The following is a 21,748-nucleotide window of genomic DNA, read 5'->3' on the forward strand; positions in this document are numbered from 1 at the left end:
ACTTTCTCCAAATGGCCTTCTCTGACCCCTCCCCATGTTTGTATCCTGTCCTCTGGTTTTCAAAGCCCAGTGGAGCTCTCTCTGCTCGAGCACTAACCATACTTCTGTTAATCTGTTCATTCAGGTGGGTACTCCTTGAGACTAAGAACTCAGTTTTTAATTTCTTCTCCCAGTACCTGGCTATAGTAAATGGCATGTAGTAGTTTCTTAATAAATGCTAATTGTATGAATAAATGATGTGATATCTTAATTTAGATTTACATAATAAATATGTCAGGTGTGACAGTATAGAATAGGCATCTGAGAACAGGAAAATATTCCTTCTAGAATAATAAAAAAGTGATTTTTGTAAGTCTTTTTGTACCTGAAACTGCAGTAAAAATCTTACAAACATTGCCTTTAAACATCGCAACAATTCTGTAAGGCAGATATTATTTTCCACAGTTGACAGAGATGAAAATCCAGACTTCTAGAGGATTATTAATTGACCAAGGATGCCCATCCAGTAGGTAGCAGAATAAGAATTTAAACCTTAATTTTCTCAATGTCATAGCTGCACTATCATTTAGCACTACTTAAACCTGTGTATGCAAAGTATAAATTCCAGACATTAAGATTTGAGGAGGACTATGGATATTACCAAGGAAAATGAAGCAATATACTTTTTTTTTTTACTGAACCTTCCAGAGTTTATGATGAATTCCCTGATTTGAGTATATCCAATGTTGATGTAAATATCAAAGAGAAAATAGACTTCTAGAAATTTGGGCATAAAAAGAGGTTATCAATTGTGTATGTGTGTGTGTGTGTGTGTACATGTACACATATGTGCACACATGTCAAGGATGTGATTAGAAGAACAATTTTTCAAATACTGGCGATTGCAATCATTTCTGTGCTATTTTCCCAAAAGGCTCAATAGCTGTATAGGGACCTTTAACTTTTACAACACTAACTGACTTACATACTTAATCATTCAGTGAATGTTAGTATAATCTCTCCCATGTCTTTAGCATGAGCAGAAAACCTAAGCAGAGGTTTTCTCAAACCATGATGAAGCAGAGATTCTCTTTTTGTCACTGACTTTTCACTTCTTCTCATTTACTCTTTAATTAAGGAACAAATTGGGCAGCCCTGGTGGCCCAGTGACTTAGTGCCACCTTCACCCCAGGGCCTGATCCTGGAGACCCGGAATCGAGTCCCGCATCGGGCTCCCTGCATGGAGCCTGCTTCTCCCTCTGCCTGTATCTCTGCCTCTCTCTCTTTCTCTCTTTCTCTCTCTCTCTGTGTGTGTGCCTCTCATGAATTAATAAAACCTTTTTTTAAAAAAATTAAGGAATAAATTATTTATTGTTAACTGGCTTTGTGATGGTAGAGTGTGGTAGCTAAGAGGACAGATGTTAGAGGCAGATGCACCCAACTTCAAATCCTGGGTCTTCCACTTTCGCAGTGTGTTATCCTGGGCAGAGTTACTTAACTCCTCTCAGCTTCAGTTCCATTGTCTGTAAAATGCAGAAGATGGAAATTCTTGATGGACGTAAATATGTGTGAAGACTTTAGTACCATGCTTGGACCGTAACAAGTGCTTTGTGTGTTTTTATCTTCATAGTTAAGATTCTAAACAAAAAAATGGGACAGATATGTGGTTAGAGGAAAAGAAGAGATAATAGCTTATACTTATACATTATAATTCAAGTCATCTAACTACCACATGTGATTTAGGTATTAATTTTAAGCAAGGTCCTCAACATGCTAAATGCTTCAGAATTCCATGTATGTCTTTGCCTTCTTCACGTTCCTCTTTAGGCATTTGCTAGGCAAGAAATTGAGACCACAGTGGATGTTAAAAAGCATCACCATCTGAAGGAGGGTGGGTGGTGAATAGAGAACTCATCAGAAAGGTGGCACTGGCCTTCCTGCCAGCAGCTGTCCAATAGTCCCCATCTCATGGGCTACATCCAGACTGTGGGTTTTGAGGCTGAATGAGGTTAATTTCTGCTGTCTGGGAAGAGCCAGAGAAAACTTTTTGTCTTCATTTTTTTTTTTTTTCTGAAGAACTTCTTAAGAAAACTAAAGCTTCCTCTTCTTCAAAGGATCAACTGCCTGCTCTGTGCAGGGATCCCTGTTCATGTCTTCCCCTCCAGTGGCCCCTTGAATTACTGCGTCCCTCTTGTGAGCCTCTGGATTGCTTCTGTAATCCACCTCTATCACTTCTCCATGCCCTTGTTGGTTTTGAGGTTTTCCAGTATTTCTTCATTTTCTACTCTTATGCTGTTTCATTGAAGGGCCTGTGGAAGCAGGTTGGAGGAGGAGTGTATGCTGCTGAAACTCCTAATGCTTGTGGCACACAAGCTCGCTTCACTTTGGCTGACACTGCAAAACCCAAAAAGCAGCCTTGGAAGGAGAATACCATTTATTCACTCATTTAACACATATTTATTGATACTTTATTTGTATCAGGGCTTCACCAGTGAAAGGTATCAAAATGGTTGAAAGTTCTGAATTGAAAAGGTACTCAGAGATCATCTGAGAGGAAGAGACACTGAAAACCAGGGGGATAAAGTGATCCAGGGCCATACAGTTGACTAGAAGTAAAGTAAGGTCTCAGACCCAGGTTTCTGAACTAAAATAAAATCTCCTGTTGTACTTTTTATATATGTTTAAATGCTTAAAATGTAGATGGCTTGAATGCAAACTAGAGAAGCTGTATAAAATGTTTTTGCTTTTACATCTGTATGGGGGTTTTGTTTTGTTTTTGTTGTTGCTTTTTTTTAGGAAAATATGATTAAATGTGCCAATGACCCTGGCCTCCCTATTATACTACTTCAGTTACTGAAGTGAGGCCACAAGCTGCCCTGTGGTGACTTACTTTTTATGCCTTTTTTTCCACTTATTTCCTGCTTGGAATTGCTTTTGTTATCTTATTTCGCCCCAATTCACTAGGACTCCAACATTTGAGAAGAGGTTAGTGCTGAGGACTCTGAATTTTAGCCTAAAAACAAAGATGAATAATTGAATGATTTCAAAAAGAATAGTTCAGTCAATTACACATTTTAGAAAAATTGTTCAAGCTGCAGTATGGAGAATTGATTAGAGGGAGTCCAGAATGATGGTGGTTAAATAGTCCCACACTTTAAGTGGCTACACTGTTAACATACATGGATCTTAAACATTGTTATTTGAATCCTGTGTAGCTAGCCCTTCTTTTTTTTCCATTTCAAGAGCAGAGAGCTGTTTTTGAGGCTCAGGAGCTTGCCCAGGAGTGGAAAAATGGAATTGCTAAAAATTATTCCATGTTACTGAGTTATGAAAAAAAGTGTACATTTAGTCTGTTCTTCTATTTGTGAATCAGGAAATATTTATTACCCAGCCAGGAGCTTGCTTTCAGTAAAACTAAGAGTGGTGGAAATTTGGGAGTATTGTGTTTTGTTTTGTTTTGTTTTTTTCTGAGCTAGGAAGAACTTTAAATTATGGTCATATTTCTAGTAGCATCCAAAAAGATTAAGGAAAAAGCCTAAGCTGCAAAGCCTGAAGTTCCAGTTATTAAACAATTTCAACATTTACCTTCAAGGATAGCTTAACCGGGCTAGAAGCATGATCTGAAAATTTTTTAGATGATCTGTCTCCACAGTTAGATGTGATTCATTGAGTTAGAAGTTGGAGCACTTCAAACTCAAATCTGACTTCAGGTTGTCACCTTACTGTTGTGTTTCTTTCAGCAATATTTGTAAAATGAGATTGAATCTATATGTTCCAGCGTATCCCTTCCTTTTCAGGGAGTCTTAATCAGAAAGAGAACAGTCTTTTGCTAGGTCAGCTGATCTCAAAACCAGAAGCTTCTGTAGAGGTCCTTATTTACAATAACTTTTGTCCCCTGAAGCATGATAAAGCAACCCCAAATTTTAGATCTCTGGGTGGCTCAGCAGTTTAGTGCCTGCCTTTGACCCAGGGCACGATATTTTAAAGATATTGTTTTGGAGGCTTAGAGCTACCTCTGTGGAATGATCAGTGAGAACTTGTCTGGTTCTGTCTTGGAAAAGAAGCAACATTGACAGGATTTCCTGAATCTCTGCTGTTCTTCTTGACAAGTGCTAAGCTTTTGATAGAAGGAGCTCCATATCCCTATGTTTGAATTCTGGCATAAATATTTCAACACAGCAAACTTCTGTTTGGCAGTTTGGCATTCAAGTCTGATAGTGGGCAAAGCCTCAGGCAAAATTGTTGAGTATGAATAATATACTCGTCTTGCTGGATCAGGGAGGAATTAGGATGGGGGCAGCAAGGAAAGATAGGTGAAATAACATTTACTGAACATCCAGTATGGTAGGTACATTATTCTTTCTTTTATTTAATTCTCTTAATAACTCTAAGGAGTATGAGCCATTATAAGAATTTTACCAAAGGGATATCTGGATAGCTCCATTGGTTAAGTGTCTGACTCTTGATTTCAGGTCATGATCTAAGGGTGTTGGGCTCTTCGTTCTGCAGGGAGTCTACTTGAGATCCTCTTCCTCTCTCTTCCTTGGCTTCTTCCCCTGCTCTTCTTCTCCGTCTGTCTCAAATAAATAAATAAAATCTTAAAAAAAATAATTTTAATAAAGAAAAAGAATGTGTCATAGATAAGCAACCTACCCAGAATTATATAACTAAGAAATGACAGAATCAAAATTTGTGGCCTCGTTTGTCTTCCGAGTCCATTGTTTCTGTATTATGTCATGCTACCTGAAGTAGCAATAGGTAATACTCATTTCCTTGGCACACATTTAAAAACATCCTCTTTAATGAAGTTATTTTGTTTTATTTTATTGTTGTCTTTTTGTGTATGTGTGTCAGAGGCAGGGTGGGGGTCGTTACTAATGCAGCATGGCCTACTGTTGCATAAACTTTGAACCTGGTTATGGTCTCCTGAGGCCCTGTGCCACCTTGCATTTCCAGGTTTCTCTAACACTGTCACCTCATTTGATCACCATAATGGGTCTATGAGGACATCTTATTATTGGGACTTTTTGACAGACAAGGAAAGAAGATCAGTAAAGCTGTATTGTTATTGTACATATTAAAGTGGATTTTTGACTAAATCTTACATTGTTTTCTCCATAGCACACTTTGTTCTCCCCAAAACTAATATAATAGGGTCAGAAAATTTTATTATCCTCTGTCTAATCTCCTTAATTACCTTTTTATGTTCATTCACTTAGTTATTCTTTCATTCAACAAGCAATTCATTGATTAACTAACTGAATGTCTTTTATGGGCTGATCACTAGTCTAGGCTTGAGAGAAATAAGAATGAAGAAGACAGAGCTCCTACTCCATGAGGAACATACACTATTTAGTGAATTATGTGCAATGCCCAGCCTGCCATTACTTTTGGTAGCCTCATTTGTCATTACAATACCCCCTTTGTTGTCCTCATACTGCATGGAGATAACTTGTATGAGAAACAAAACATGTTTTTGTGTGAGGAAGGCATTTGAGAAACACCCAGACTGAGTTCACAGGATTGGCACTGTATTTTTTGAGGCAAATAGACAAATGAAACAAATGATAAGATGGCACTTCTGACTGGCTGTCACCCTATATTAGAAAAAGAAGGAACAGTGAGTGCAGGTGTTAAAGTGAATAGACAAGCCAAGTTCTGGAGTTCCAGAGCTTTCTTTACTCTCTTCTTCCTGAGAAGAAATTGCTGGAACTTGGAGAACTAAACATCAGAACTATATTGAGGTGACTTGTAATGAAAGAAAAATTTTACAATGTCTCATTCACTTAAGAAATAGCAGGTTAGAAACTATGTAAAGATCATCTTATTCTTAAACAGATACATATATCAATGCATATAAGAGGGTAGTATAGTATCAGTGGCTATCTTTAAAAGATGAGATGGTACATTTATTTTTTTTTCATTCTCTTTATTGTGAAGTTCCTATGATAGCCATTACTTTTGTCCTATAACATGAAATTTAAATTATTATAGTAAAAAAAGTTATTAAAAGAATGTAGGCCATGCAGTTAAAAGCACTGCAAATTCCAAAGCAAAATGTTACTTGGATTGAAAATGAAACTGAAGGGGAAAATAATATAGTAATAGCAAGAGCTTGCTGAAATCCTATCTCTGGGCTCAGAAAAGGGATGGAAAACCTCCTCCAGTATTTAAAAGACTCTGTTGCTGCTTCTAAGTGTTTTCCCTCAGACTCTGGTTCTCTCTGTCGTTTCCCCTACCCCAAGGCTATTAAGAAATCATTTGGTCTGCCAAGGATAAATAGATGGTGGGATCATCTATAAAGGGGCATGAGTAGGGGTCACGGTCATGAGGCCGCTGAGGATTTCTTATCACTTGTCACGGGAACCTGACAGCCTTCTCAGATCAGCCAAACCGAGGGGCAGGTAAAGCTAACCTGATACACCTCGAGTGTTTCTACATTACCCCAGTTGCCCTAGGAGGCAGACAACTGTCTAGAGAGGGAGCTTTGCACTCACAGTAACTGTAGGTGCTTTGGAGAGGTTTCATTTTATTTTTATTTTAAGACTCTGCCTTTTGTAAGGTTATGAGAAAAAGATGAGAGGAACTTGATCTGCCTTTTGTTCCCTTCCTTTCTGTCTCTCTCCCTCTTTCCTTCAACCTCTCCGTTTCTCCCCCCTCAACAGTTCTCCCAGGAGTTTATCTCCCTCTCTCCATTATTCCTCCTTACCCTTTTTCCTGCTTTCCCCAAGATTTATTGATTTATCATTGTTATTTTTGTGAGCACCTACCCTGGGAAGTTCTTTGAGGCCCTGGGGACACAAAGGAATGTGATATGCCCAGTATGTCTCCAAAATGGAGAAGGACCGAAGGACTGTCAGAACACTTGTTAATCGTAGAAACCAAGAAAGAATTTGAAATCTTCCAGTATTTTACATGAAGAGCAGAAACTCTTCCTAGGCACTCCTGCCAGTGTGATCAAACAAACTCTCTCATTTGGCTTCTAGGCACTGTCCATTTCAGGAGCCTGGAGAGCTCTTGTTGCCAGTGATAGCACCAGCATCCCCCCAGCTGTTCCCCAGAGCAGGCAGCTTTTTGCTATTACAGGTGAATAAGAGGAGTCTTTTTCTCACCCTCAATGATTTTTTTTTTAATAATGTTCTAACACCTATGAACTCCAAACAGATTCTTCTGGCTTTTTAAATCATTTTTACGAAACGGTTAGGGGCAGAAGGACTTGCTTTTTAAGGTCAGAAAATCCTAACTTAGTAAAATTGGCTGCTGCATCTCAGGGATTAGGAAATTCAGGAAAAGACAGTGCAAAGGTGACACTATAATTAACAGGCAGTTGCAGGAAAGGAAGGATTCATGCTGTGCACTATGTAATTTGGAAACCAAATGTTCTTGTTGGAGAAACCTGGCCTTGCACAAAAAGCTATGGGGGCTGTTTTGGACAAATGAACTGACAAAATCTGCTTTGTGTGCTGGCAAATCCTAATCACCTATTTTCTTTTGCTGTCTTGACCACAGCCAGGCCACATTGTTATTTTATTCAATTATTTATTTAACAATTATTGATCACCTATTCACCAGGCACTTTCCTAAGTACAGAACCACAAAGATGAATAATAATAATAATAATAATAATAACAATAATAATAAAATCTTTGCTCTCAAGTAGGTCTTTGTTGCTTAGAGGAGACAGACTAACTGATATTCTCCTCCCCCAGCTACCAGCTGACTTCCGAAACAGAAACTTACATGAGTTTCCATGACAGCAGGGAGGTGAAGCTCTTCAAATTGCTCAGCAGAAAGCTGGGGAAAGCTTTTGAGAAAGACTTGAAGGAGAGTCTAGGAAGACTTACCAGGTGAATCCAAAGGGGAGGAGTACTCTCCGCAGAAGATGTAGCATATGCAAAGACATGAAGATGAGCAAGAACTCATCAAATTCAAGGAACTTTACATAGTTCTTACAACAAGAGCTCGTGGTAGAGCCAAGACGGGTAGAAGATGAAGAATAAGAGATATTCTAGGACAAAATGATACACAGCCAAGTTAACTTCTTTATTAAAAGAATTTTAAATCAATGATCTGTTCGAAGGTCAGTGGAGAAGGGTCCAGCCAGAGTCCCTCAAGGGCAGAAATTGTATCATAATTTCTTTATATTGCCAGCTTGCAATATAATGTTTGACATATAGACACTCAATAAATGTAGACCTTGGAATAATCAGAGAACAATCCTTGGCACTTTTGAACCACTGATTCTTAAAGAGCAAAGTGGAGAGAAAAGAGAAATATTGAGCTCTTACTATATGTCAGGTCCTGTGCTAGGAGATTTATAGATACTATGCTAATTAATATTCACAATGGCTCATGGGGGTTTATACATATCTCCCTATGCTTTGGGAGGTTGGGTAATTTACTGTGGTCACGTAGCTAGTATATGGCCAGAAGCAGCATTCAAACTCAGGTCTGTTTTTCTCCACAGCCCACATTTCTACATTTAGATGTGAACTTTTACTGAAATTTCTGCTGCAGCACTCTTGAGAGAATGCTAAAAAAATGTGTTCATTTACAATAATAGAAAAATATGGAATTACACAATCAGGTGCTAACAATTTCTGTAGTAAGTCTTGTGAATCCTATAAAAGTTCAGAGTAGCAGAGTTGCGAATTAGGTTTTTTTTTTTCTCCCTGTATTTTGTGGATTCAGAGAAGCTTTTTATTCAACTTACTACTGGTAAATGAAACATGAAATGAAAGAAATGAATAACAAATGAGACTGCTGAATAAATGATTGTGCATAGCCTGTGTTTAGAGCAAGTGTTTCTGAAGTTGCCAGTGTTAGATTGCTGCTATATGGGTGTTCTGGATATTTTAAGTGTATAGTTGATGACTCACTTGGCCTCCAGAGAGAATGAGAGTATAAATATAACAAGCGAGGAGAAGACAGTACTTCTAGAGAGCTGCTTAGAAAACCTTAGGCAGTGGTTTGGGCTTATTGCCTCTACCTTTCTCTCTTCCTTAACTCTTCCTCACTACAGCAGTGCTGGCCTCATCTTTCTGCAGCCTGAGCCTTGTTGCTGATTTTATTAACAGTGCCTTTTTCATTTTTTAGGGTTCATAAGAATGTGATTTTTTTTTTAAGTTCTTTTTGCTTTCAGTTTCAGGCCAAACTGTTTTTTTTTTTTTTTTTTTTTTTTTTTTTTTTTTTTTTTAGCCTCACATGTCAAAAGCTCTGCGCCTTCAGACCTCTGAGTCATGGGCAGTGACTGGCTCCTCCAGCTTTCCGCCCCAGGTCCCACATGCTTCCAAATGTGCACATTTGCTAGATGAATCAATGATGTGGAGGAGGATTCCAGATAGAGTGGACCATCCCACTGCTGCGCAGTTACCCATGTCTTCCCTCCCACCTCAGTCTTCAAGGGCCAGAAGTGTTGGGTTTTGAAGGGAAGAGGAATTCTGCCCAGGATTTTGTTGCCAAGGTGCCAGAGATAAGGGCTCCCCACAGAAAATAATTTGCCTCCTACTCCCCATGATGTATATTTGGAAACCAGTGATGAGTTATATGTATGGTCTTTTAATATTTCCTGGTACAGTTGAAAGAGGAACACATTTTTTAGTTTGGGGGCAATATACCTGCCCTGTATATTCATAGTAATAAAGGATAATTATTCTAAATAACCTGAACTAGTCTCAAAAGAATTGGTCCTCTGTAAGTAATAGCACTTACCATTACAATTATTATGAGAGACTATGGCAATGAATATATGCTGTGTTTGATACCTAATTCTTTATCCGTGATGTAAAGATTATACTGAATTTCATATTTAAAATGTTAGGGAAAAGAGAAAATACTGATATTATTGGTAGTCTGTAGCTGAGATTATTCGCTTATGATCTAAATGCTATCTAGGCTTTCCAAATTACACGATTTTCTTCCACATGTTAAGCTGTGGTCGAGCCCATTACAGGAAGAGTGCAGGGTTTAATGAATCAAGAAAACAGTCAAAACTCTGGATAACCTCAGATTTCAAATTGTCAATGTACTGATATTTTTAGGAAAGTATCTGCCAGTTGGGTCTTGAGTGAAGGTAAACTAGGCCAAATGTGTTTCTGTCTGAAGTTTTAGTATTTTTATCATTTTCCTCCAATAGAAATGGGGTCTGGCCTTTACTCAGAAGATCTATTTCATGGATCATAAGATTGTGTTCTCAGAGTACTGGAAATTATGAGCAGATGCTCCCAGAAGAAACTCCAGACTTGACTTCATTTCTAGGTGACACTTATAGAGTAACCTTGAATAGGGAAACTACATAATTAGCCCAGTCTTGATGGGAACTAGTCATAAGTAATACAGAAGCAGCTTGTACAGAAAAATTGGAGCAGACAGCTTTTTAATTCAGCCCAGTTGCTACTTCCTGTTTCTACTGCAATTGCCAGGAATGAATAAAGTAGACTTTGGTAGAGTGTTTACTGTTGAATAGTATCTTGGGGAGATGCACTGGTTTTGGGGGGATGATATTAAACCTTAGAATGATTTGGATGAAAGGCTGGGCCCCTTCTGGAGGCAACCTCATTGTTTAAGAATTTTGTTATGATATTCCTAAGATGCAGGCGTGGTGTGAGTCAGAGGGAAATACATGTACTCTCTGATAGTCACTGAAAATGCTAATGATGAATAAAAGGCAGGATGCCACAAGGAAAATCTTGAGGATCAATCTCTAGTCCTTAGTTCTATCTCTGTTAACTGGGAATGACAGTGTGGACCTGGTGGGATTGTTGTGAGGAATAGAAATAATGTATGTGTCAGACCTGCTACAATGTCTGAACTATATATGCTCCATATGTGGGAACTCATAACCACAGTGGGCATTCTCATAGTTATTCTAATAGCGATAATAATAAAAGTAATAGAAGTAAAACAGTAAGAGTCATGTTACATGCTTACTAATTTCCAGGCAGTGTGTTAAAGCTTTATATGTATCATTTTAATTTAATTTGATGTAAGGTACTGTCATCATCCCATTTTAGAATTAGTTGTCGATAGAGTAGTGGTGATCATGACAGTGGAAGTAGTAATAGGAATGTTATAATAGTATTCCTAATGCCTCAGATCTTCTGTAAACACAGGAAAGGTATAAATGATAGGATTATACACACACCAAACCTTCCTGGGCTCTTTTAAAAAGCAATACAGTTCTTAGAAACTAGACATTTTCTCCCAATTTCTTTCCCCAATCTATGATTCAAGTAGAAGAACCAGGGGATCCCTGGGTGGCTCAGCAGTTTAGCGCCTGCCTTCGGCCCAGGGCATGATCCTGGAGTCTGGGGATCGAGTTCCACATCAGGCTCCCTCTATGGAGCCTGCTTCTCCCTCTGCCTGCGTCTCTGCCTCTCTCTCTCTCTCCTCTATGTGTATTCTCATGAATAAATAAATAAAATCTTAAAAAAAATTTTTTTCTTTAAAAAATTATAAAATAAAAGAACCAAACATGAATTTCTGACTATAGTCCAGATTATTCAAAGATTATCCATCAGAGTTCATTCTTCAAGTAAGCATCTCAGCAAATACTTCTCAGGTGTCTACTCTGTGAAAGTACCTAGCTAGGCACTGAGGATACAAAGATGAATATATTGCAGTCACTGGATTAGTTTAGGAACTAGCAAAGCATGATGAGTAACTAAAGGAATTACAGTGCATCTTTCTATGCATTACAATACTGACGTACTTGTACAACACATGGAAAGAAAAATGTTTCTGTTATAGTGGAAGGCTGTAAGTACACCATGGTGGTTGGGAAGAAGCCAGAACTTAAAACTGGTCTAATTATTTGAAGTAGGAAACTTAGCACAACATTTATTTATTAAATACCATGTGTATGGATTGTGTTAAAAAAAAACAAAACAGATGATCAAAGTAATTATCAAAACAATGTATGTAGGGAAAATTTCCCAAGAAATAAAATAGGTGAGAATATTGTATTGGGTTTAGAACATGAGATTTGGATTCAGAAGATCTATGATTAATACTAAGTCACTAAACCATTCTGACTCTTTTATTATCTCATATGTCATAATATTCTTGCTCTACCTCTGCTATACTTTCATAGATTTAAGTTCTACATAAGCTATAAAAATGCTATATAAACTTAAAAGCACAACATAAACACTGGTTGTTTTTGATTGTATATAATTAGAACACTTAGGGAAGATGTAATGGAAGGAATATTTCTTAAATTGAGCTGTAATGAATAGAATTTGCATATGGAAAGGAAGAGTTTGTGTTGGGAACATCAGAAAACCTTCCAATTCTCTCTCTTGAGGAACGACAAGGTCATCGTAGTGATCATCTTCCATATGGTGGAGGGAACAGTATAAATGAATGCATGTAAGTAGGCCTGGTTCACTCATGATACTCAATATAAGTAAACCAATGCTGCTGTCAGAGCACACTGTGCAGTCATACACTTCTGTCAAGAAAGACTATTTCTGGTAGCAAACTAGAAATTATACCCTTTTGTCTATCAAAACTGTTAAAGAAATAAGTCATTCAGGAAATGGGTACCTCCAAAATATGATTTTTTTTTTCTGGCACAAAAGAAGACACTTCTCTGCCCTCAATCATTCTAGCTTTTCCAAAGGTTTCTTTTGTAGCAATAGTCCTAAATACAAAGCAACACATTCTCTGCAGATAAACTATTAAGTAGTAAATTGCACCAAACAATATCCTTCTGCATGGAATGTGATAAACAAGGGTCTTACCTTTTCACTTACTTGTTGGCCTTTGAAGGATCAAAAAGCAGCTTCAAAAAATTCCTCTATCAATGTGCAACTTCAACAAGCAACTTCCCGTTTATAGGTTACTCATGCTTCCTAGTGGGTAAGTAGGATTATTTTCCAGCATTAGATGTTGACATTTTTCTGCTTCAGAGTATTCTAAGCAAACAGAACCCCCTTTCCTCCCAATTATCCCACATATACACACTTTCATTCCCATGCTCTTCACAGGACACAGTCACTGCCGATATTGGTCATTATAAGATTCATAGCTACCTTCACCTTTGCCCAGGTAATTTCAAATGCTTATTAGTAGGAACTGACCAACCAGTCAGTGAATCAGCCAGTAGCCCCTTCTTTAAATGTTCTAAATTGCTGTGTACTTATTTCTCTCTGAATATTTATTGGTGACCTCTTAAGAAGTTTTTCCATGTACTTTAATTAATTTTGACTCATAAATATTCAGCTCAGTGAATGAACAAATGAGATGACATGACATACCATGGAAGGCTCATTCACTTTTCAGGCCAGTGGATATACAACACAATGATCCCACCTTTTGGAGGAAATACACATATCCCTTCTTCATATTCATAGCCACACTTAGCTGAATCACCATCTTCTTCAGGCTTACAAGAGCCTCCTAATTAACCTCCTGCTCTAGTCTTCCTCTACTCCAATTAATTTCTTTCACAGTAGCTAGTGCTCTTGCTGTTGAATTTTATTCTATGAAGAAACTTTCGCACTTTTGAATATGTCATAGTTGGTAAAATTTTAAAATATCATATATGTGAAAATAATAAAGTAGGTAAAAAAATAACCACAAACCCCTCTTCCAAGTTAAGACTTAGACTAATACTAATATCTTTGAGGGAGAGTCCCTGTGTACTATTCCCAAGTTCTATTTCTCTGCCTTCTTCTGCAGTTTATTTTTCTTATTCAGTAAAAGTTTTTAAGTCATCTGTGTTATGTGTGTGGTAGTAGATTGTTCATATTTATTGCTGTATAGTATTTCATTATGTGGACAATTATTTATTTGTTTATCCATCCTCCTGCCAATAAAGATTTAGATTGTTTCCAGTCTTTTTTATCACAAAATTGTAGTAGTAGTAGTCATTCTTGCATATATCTCTTGGTTTCTGTATACAGAGTTTCCCTAGGATTGGAATTACTGGATCATACAGTTTTCACCTGTTAAACATTACAAGATAATGTCAGATTGTTTTCCAAAATGGCTGTGCCTAGCCACATGCTTGCTAGAAATGTTGAGGAGCTGACATTTCTTACAGGCTCACTAGTATAACATTTGGTTAGACTGACCTTAATTTTTGCCTATTTAGGAGGTGTAACATGCCATTGTGCATTTTACCTACTTTGCATTTTCTGGATGAAGAAAAAGACTGAGGATCTTTTAATATGTTTATTCAACATTCATGTTTCTCTTTCTGTGTTCAGTGCTGTTGGCCTATATTTATATTGCATTTCCTTTCTTCTTATTGTTTTATAGTTTGCTTTACTCTTGCAGGAGCCTGATACACCACTGATTTCTAGGTATTGCAGGTACCTTCTTTTACATTGTAGATTAAGCTGTTTTAGTGTATTCAAACATATCAATTCTTTCTTTATACTTGAAACTTTCTCTCTTTTGTTTAAGAAATATCTTCCGGTTTCAGATCATGAAGATATCAAACTATAACTTTTCTCTTTTATATATATTTAGTAAATCTGATGTTGATTCTTTTGTGTTCGTTTTCCCAAATAAATAAATAATTCTCACAGCACTGTTTATTAAATAGGCTCCCTTTCTTCTTCTCCCAGTTATCTGCACTGCACACTCTGACATATATTTCTTTCTTTAAAAAAATTTATTCCTATACTATGTGGGCCTGTCTCTGTGTTCTCTATTCTGCTTCACTGGTCAAGTTGTTTATGCCTGTGCCAAATCCACACTATCTTAATTAAAATTCTTTATAATTAGTCATGATGTTTAATAGTTCAAATTATTCCACATTATTTTGCCTTAGGAATATCTTGGCTTTGTTTAAGTTTTATTTGTTGGTCTGCACTTTTGAAGGAACTTGGAAATTTCCACCAAAATTCCTCTTGTGGTTATCAATGTACTTGCTTGAACATATATGTTAATTTAGGAAGATTCATTCTTTTCTGAGATTGAGTGTTTATATCTATAAAGCTGCACTGTTTTTGCATTTATTCAGATCTTTAGTGTTTTGCAGCAATTTTATATTTTTCCATAAATATTTCACATTTTAAAAAGTATTAATTTAAAAAACTTTTGTGAAAATTTTCATCAAGTTCCTATATTGTTATTGATAATAAATAGTATCTCTTTCCCTCATATGAATTAAAAAGATCATATGATTTTCATCCTTATTCTATTAATGTGATTAATTATATTGAATGAGTTGTGAGAATTAGACCAACTTTGTTTTTCTAGTGTAAGTCATTTTCCTTTGCATGCTTGCTTACTTTGATTATTTTTGTTTTAGTTTCATTATTCTGCTGTTAAAATGATCACTTTTCTTCTAACTTTCTTGAATTTAATCTCTTTATTTCTATAAATCCCTAAGGTAGTTGATTAGCTCACTGAATCAGCCCTTTTCTTTTATATTAGCATTAAATACATTTCCTTGGAAACATTTTAGTACATTGGCATTGCATAACATTTTATATAGAGCCCTTTTTATTAACATTCAAATAAAACCTTTTACAAAGATTTATTTTATGATTACTTTTATCCAAAAATTATTTAGAGAAAGTCTTTTTTTAATTTCCAAAAATATGGGGATTTTTTTCCTTTCTGTTTTTGATTTCTGATTTAATAAAACAATGTACAGGAAACACTCTATGGTAACTATTCTTTTAAATTTATTTTAGGTTAGAATGTGGTCAATGATTTGCCACTGTTGAGAAAAATGTGTGTTTTCTAATCATTGGATGTTAAGTTTTTAATTATATTCAGTAGACCATGTTTGCTATTTTTTTATTTTCAAAGATTTTTATTGATATATTTGAGAGAGAGAGAAGGAAAGAGAGAATCTCAAGCGGACTTCCTGCTATATATTGAGTCTAAAGTGGAGCTCAATCTCGTGACCCTGAGATCACGACCTCAGCCACCCAGGCACCACAGTAATTTTTACAAGTTTTCTATACCTTTGCTAAATTTCTACCTATTTAACCTATCAATAAGTCAAAGACATTTATTTATACTCTCTCTCTTGAGTAGTGGGCTTATTTTTTTAAGATTTTATTTATTTATTTATTCATAAGAAACACAGAGAGAGAGGCAGAGACACAGGCAGAGGGAGAAGCAGGCTCCATGCAGGGAGCCCAATGTGGGACTCAATCCCGGCACTCTGGGATCGCGCCCTAAGCCGAAGGCAGATGCTCAACTGCCGAGCCACCCAGGCATCCCTTAAATAGTGGATTTATTGATATTTGTTAATATGTGCTTGTGCATCTTTAAGCTTTTCACATATTCTTTTAAGTTATGTATTTGATAATCTTAATATCTGGATTTCTTATAAGCCTGAATCTGTTGTTTCCCATGGTAGTCTGTTTCCTAATGTCTTCTTTAAGCTTTTCACATATTCTTTTAAGTTATGTATTTGATAATCTTAATATCTGGATTTCTTATAAGTCTGAATCTGTTGTTTCCCATGGTAGTCTGTTTCCTAATGTCTTCTTAATGGTGACTTTGTATTTTTGCTGAACTTAAATAATGGGAAATTTCAGGGGTCAAAACCTGGAGATATTTCTTACACAGAGGATTAGACTGCTTTCTATTGGAGCCAAAAGATTCTTTGGAATTGGAACCACTTTGTTTCCTCTTGAGGGTCCTGCTTAATTTTAGATTTTCATGTTCTCTGATCTTGGATCTGAAAATATTATTTTCCCTCAGGGCAGCCCTGGCTTTCATTTCCTACATCCCACTTTTCTGTTTTTGTTTGATGGTTTGTTATTTGTTTTGGTCTTGCTTCCAGCATTAGATGTGCAGTCATACACATTTTCTCACATTTTTACATGTCTGCAATGCATTAAAAGCATGATGGTTAGAATTTATTAAGAATTTATTAAGACATGGATGTATTTGCAGCAGGAGAGTTCCCTAGAGTGAGTGCTGTGTTTGTAAGACTGATGGAGGTGGGGATGATTTAATGCAGATTTTGATTATGTTGATTCCCTGCCTAAAATCCTCAAGTAGCCATCAGGATTAAATGCAATCTAAAGCAAAAGCATGAAGACCCCAATATTAGATCACTTTTTACATATTCAGTTTACTTTCCCTCTACTTACCCATATGAATCTGTGCTCACTATACTGAATACTAAAATACTTAAAATTTCCTAAATATGTCATACTTTTTAAAGACTTTTTGCTACTTCAGATCTTTTTATTATTTATCTGGATACTTTAACTTTTAAGTTTCAGGGCACCTGTCACTTCTTTTTAAAAGTATTTTCTAACCCCCAAAGAACAGTTTAGGTGCCCTTCTTCTAAATTCCTGTAACAGTCTATACATACCTTTATTCTAGCTTTTACAATATTGAATACGTTCATTGCTTAATTTTTTTTTTCTATGAGGCTCTGAGAGAAAATGCTGCTTTTTATTTATCCCTCTATTTCTAGTGCATAATACTTAGGGTGTTCAAGTATGTTAATCTCTTAGTTCAGGGACTGCTATAATGGAATTCCATAGATTAGGTGGCTTATAAACAACAGAAATTTGTTGTTCACAGTTCTGGAGCCTGGAAAATCTAGCATCAAGTTACTAACAGATTTGGTATGTGGGGAGAACTTGCTTCCTGGTTTATAGACAGTCATCTTTTTGCTATGTTGTCATAAGGCAAAAGAGTAAGGGAAGCTTCTAGGGGTTCGTTTTAAGGGCACTTGTCCTATTCACAAGGGCTCCACCCTCATGACCTAATCATCTCCCAAAGTTCTGACCTCCAAATACCATTACTTTGGATGGATTTTGAAGGGACATAAATATTCAGTTGATGGCAGCTAGATCACCCAAGACATTCCTGGCTTTCATTTCTAGTTTTTTTCAGTGTAATGATTAGTAGTACTCACTTTGGAGTTTGAATGTGCCCCCTTAGGTTGAGAAATTATATAGTCACCCTGATGGTGTTGTAATGTTTATTCTGTGAATGAAAACAAAAAAGAAAGGGAAGGAGGGATACATGGAAATGGACAATGAGATCTGATTCACTTTTCTAGCAATGCTGCTTTGCAAAAATTATTTAACTCCTCTGTGCTTTAGTATACTCAGCTACAAAAAAGGGAAAAAAATTCCCTGCCAAATTCAAAATGAAACTAATAGTAATAAAAATTCTAGTATCTTAAACTTATGTAATGCTTTAAGATTTGCTAAGTACATTCACAAATACAGTTTCCTTTATCTTCTAGATGAGAGTGCTAAGTGGTGAACATTTGCATACTCTTTTTTTTAATTAATACTTCACATGACCAAGAGCAGTTGTTAGTAGGTGTTAAATGGTCTGGTGACTCTGCTTCCACGTCTGTATTTATTGAGAGACTACTATGTGTAGGGTGCCTGTGTTGGGTACAGATCCATGTCATTTTTTCAAATTTATGTTATATTAAGTATGAATATTGACCTCATCTAATAAAACTAAAGCTATACTTACTTTTCATTGGTTTCCCTCTTCCAGAATTATAATCATGACACCTAATACCTTCCATGAAACTTATGGAACTCTCTCCCACAGCAATTAGAAGTGACAGAAGAAATCAGTGGGGAAATATTTCATTGAACTGCATCATCTTTATTAATTGGGAGCTTGCTTGAGTGCTTGGCTGAGTAATTAAGTGTGTCTTTCACTTAAGAGTTCTATCAGTTATGTTTACTTCCTTCTTATTGGATTAATTCATGAAATATGAAGAACCATGGCAGGGCTCATATGGCTACTTTGAAAGTCTTGTAGCAGCAGATGTAGATTACAGCACAATTTATTTAACTCCTGTACCTGAATTGATTGTCCAGATGGTTAAAATGGCAAGATAGAATAACTATGATCATTGCACATCTCTCATAATATACTGTTTTTCATCTTATAAAACTCTGATTCACATAATCTCAAGATGATTCTGTTTACCATAACAACTTTGTGAGGTAGACAGAAAGATATTTTAAAGATAAAGAAATGAACCGATTAATGTGTGTGTGTGTGTGTGTGTGTTTTATTAGTTAGCACTTGTCTGACTCTAAGCCAAATGGTCTCCCTGACTACAGTTGACCTTACTGACAAAAGGTTGTTCTAAATGCAAATCTAACTTGCTTTCTCTATTATATAGAACTTATTTCTCTAGTTTGGCATGAGATAAAATTCAAACAGTGTAACCTTTGTCTGTAGGCACCTCATGATCCCACTCTTCCTTGCCTCTTCAACCCTAACTTTAATCCTTTTCCTTTTACCTTTACTCTTTTCACCTGTTCCACACTTCACTCACAGTTTCTTCTGCTTGTTTGCAGTGTCAGTTGCATGTTACCTGCTTCCTAAAGGCTTTGCTTGCCTTTATTGCCTTTTCCCAAACTCTCCAGCTCTATACTTCTCTGTCAAAAGATTGCAATAAAATAAAATAAAATAAAACTATTTACTTGTTTATAAATCTGTTTTTGTTTTTTTTTTTTTTTTTTTTTTTTTTTTTACTGGGCTCAGTATCCTTTGATTTTTGTATTCCTAACATCTGGCAGAGTTCCAGCATAGAATAAACACTGAAAACCTATTTATTGAAAAAAAATGATAAATGAATGAGTGATACACAATTCTATTTCTCCTATCTCATTTCATCTGAAACAGTTGTTACATATGTACAGTTCTTTGTAGTTGATCAAATGTGTTCATATTTCTCATTCCATCTGCACCACAGAAGTAACATGAGATGGAATAGGCAGGCAAGGGCCTAGTTCACAATTGAGGAACAGGAGGCTCAGGAAAAATAAATGACTGCCTCCAAATTAGTGACTACTGGATGTCACTTCAACCTGAGTGTGTGTGTGCTTGCTGTGAGTGCTGTAAGTGTGATCGTTAGATGTCCTTGGGCAGGGAATTTCCACCATCAAATTAAATGAGTTGAGATAGGAAAGCTTAGACTAACAGGTTCTAAAAAAGCTTAAAGAATTCCAAAGAAGAATTAAAAAATTTTTTCTGTAGTTTCCTCAGCTCATCATTTTGTCTTGGCAATTAGGCATTGAGCCTGTGGCATTTATGAAAAGCATTGACAACAACTGCAGCAACAATAAGAGTAGTTAATATTTAGTGAGTACCTACGATATTCAGGGCATTGTGCTCTCAATTAACCTTCAAAACGGATTCTTTTAATAGGTACTATTTCCATTATTTTATAGATAAATAATTCAAATCTCAGGGGGAATTCACTACTTTGCCTAAACCATGTAGCTATTTTATGGTGGAGACAGTAACTCTCTCTCTGAAGGGAGCTGGCTGGAGCTGTTGGTTTCATCTGAATTTTTAGGGGGAAACTGCCAAGGACTAAGCTTCTCTTTGATGACTTAGATCACAGAGGTTATTTTCTTGGCATGATTGTGATAAACTTCTATCTGGTATTTCTAAATTGTCTAATGGTATATATGGAATATAAAATACCAATATTTCCTTCCTGGTTTGGTTATCCTGAACATTGTGTGAAATCTTAGTACCTCAAGAGAGAGCAGTTGTCCTGACACTGTTGCTTGGAGGAATTCAAATTAGATCAACCCAATCCCCAGCGTGTTGCAATGTTCTCATTCAGAGCACTGCAGTGCAAAGTTGGAATCTCGATCATTTTATTATCCTTCCTTCAGGAATTCATAATGTTCTATTCATGCACTCTGTTTTATAAAGATATGTGATGTAGTGCACATGATTAAGGATTCACATAATAGGTAGTAAAGAGCAAGGCCTCTGGAGCTAGGTAATTCTGAGCTCAAATCACAGTCACTCTAATTACTAATGATGAAGTATTAGGCAAATGACTTAGCCTTTCTGAGCCTCAGTTGACTCATCTGTGAAATTGAGTTTCTTTAAGTATGTCATGACGTTAGTGTAAAGACAAAGTATAATGTGTATGTGTATACATGTATTTTATACATATATACAAAAAATCCCTCATGTGTAAATGTGTAACAAGGATTATTACTTAACCCCTTTATTTCTAAAATACTTTAATATAACTATTATAAGACATTCATAAAATGAGAAAATAAAATGTATCACCTATAATCCCACACAAATGAAACAACCATTCTAGTTTTAGTTTAGTGTCTCCTTTTCATTTTTCATATGGCTATGTTTAAATCCTGCCTTTTAACTTAGTATTACATCGTAAACATGTTTATAGATATCCTCTACTAAGCAACTCAGTCACTTTGCTTAGGTATTTACTGAGGCAAAGGAAGGAATATGCCTACCTAAGTCCATGAAGAATTGTACTTGAATGTTTACAGCAGCTTTATTCATATTAGCAAAATTGTGGAAATACCCAAAAACCACCAACAGAAGAATGGATAAAAAAATTGTGACATACCCATATAATGGAATACTACTCAGCAACAAGAAGGAATAAACTATGATTTATTTTATAGTTTTATAAGCTTATTTTGATAAGCTTATAGATTTATAAGTATGCTGAATAAAAGATGCCAGACAAAAAGAGTATATGAAATTGTGGAAAACTCAAATTATACTGACAGAAAACAGAAAATTAGTTGGTTAAAAATGAGAAAAGGTGGGAGATAAAGATTACAAAGATGCACGCACAAGGAAGCTTTTTAATTATCCTGATTAGACTTACAGTTTCACAGGAATTTATATAACTCAAAACTCCTCAAATTGTACATTTTAAATATGTAGTTTATTCTAAGTCAATTAAATTTCAATAAAGATGTAAAAATTATATATCTTGGGGAAAAATCTTACTATAATAGTCCCATTGTGTCAGTTAATTTAACTATTCTGATTTGCTGT

The 21,748-nt window shown here is 36.0% G+C and overlaps 1 protein-coding gene and 1 long non-coding RNA gene across 19 annotated transcripts in view; one reads left to right on the forward strand and one right to left on the reverse strand.

Moving 5' to 3' along the window:
* Positions 1–21,748, forward strand: part of DLG2 (discs large MAGUK scaffold protein 2) — a 1,987,603-nt gene that overhangs the window by 892,909 nt on the left and 1,072,946 nt on the right. The window lies entirely within an intron of this gene.
* LOC111091502 overlaps positions 1,366–21,748 on the reverse strand; it is a 33,934-nt gene continuing 13,551 nt past the window's right edge. Inside the window, exons 2-5 of the long non-coding RNA XR_005375589.1 lie at positions 12,723–12,833; positions 7,824–7,987; positions 4,399–4,552; positions 1,366–1,617 (exon numbers count right to left, since the gene is read on the reverse strand). This is a non-coding gene — a long non-coding RNA (uncharacterized LOC111091502). The remainder of the gene's footprint in view (positions 1,618–4,398; positions 4,553–7,823; positions 7,988–12,722; positions 12,834–21,748) is intronic.

This window comes from Canis lupus, chromosome 21 (genome assembly GCF_011100685.1).
Source record: "Canis lupus familiaris isolate Mischka breed German Shepherd chromosome 21, alternate assembly UU_Cfam_GSD_1.0, whole genome shotgun sequence".
NCBI classification, from domain to species: domain Eukaryota; kingdom Metazoa; phylum Chordata; class Mammalia; order Carnivora; family Canidae; genus Canis; species Canis lupus.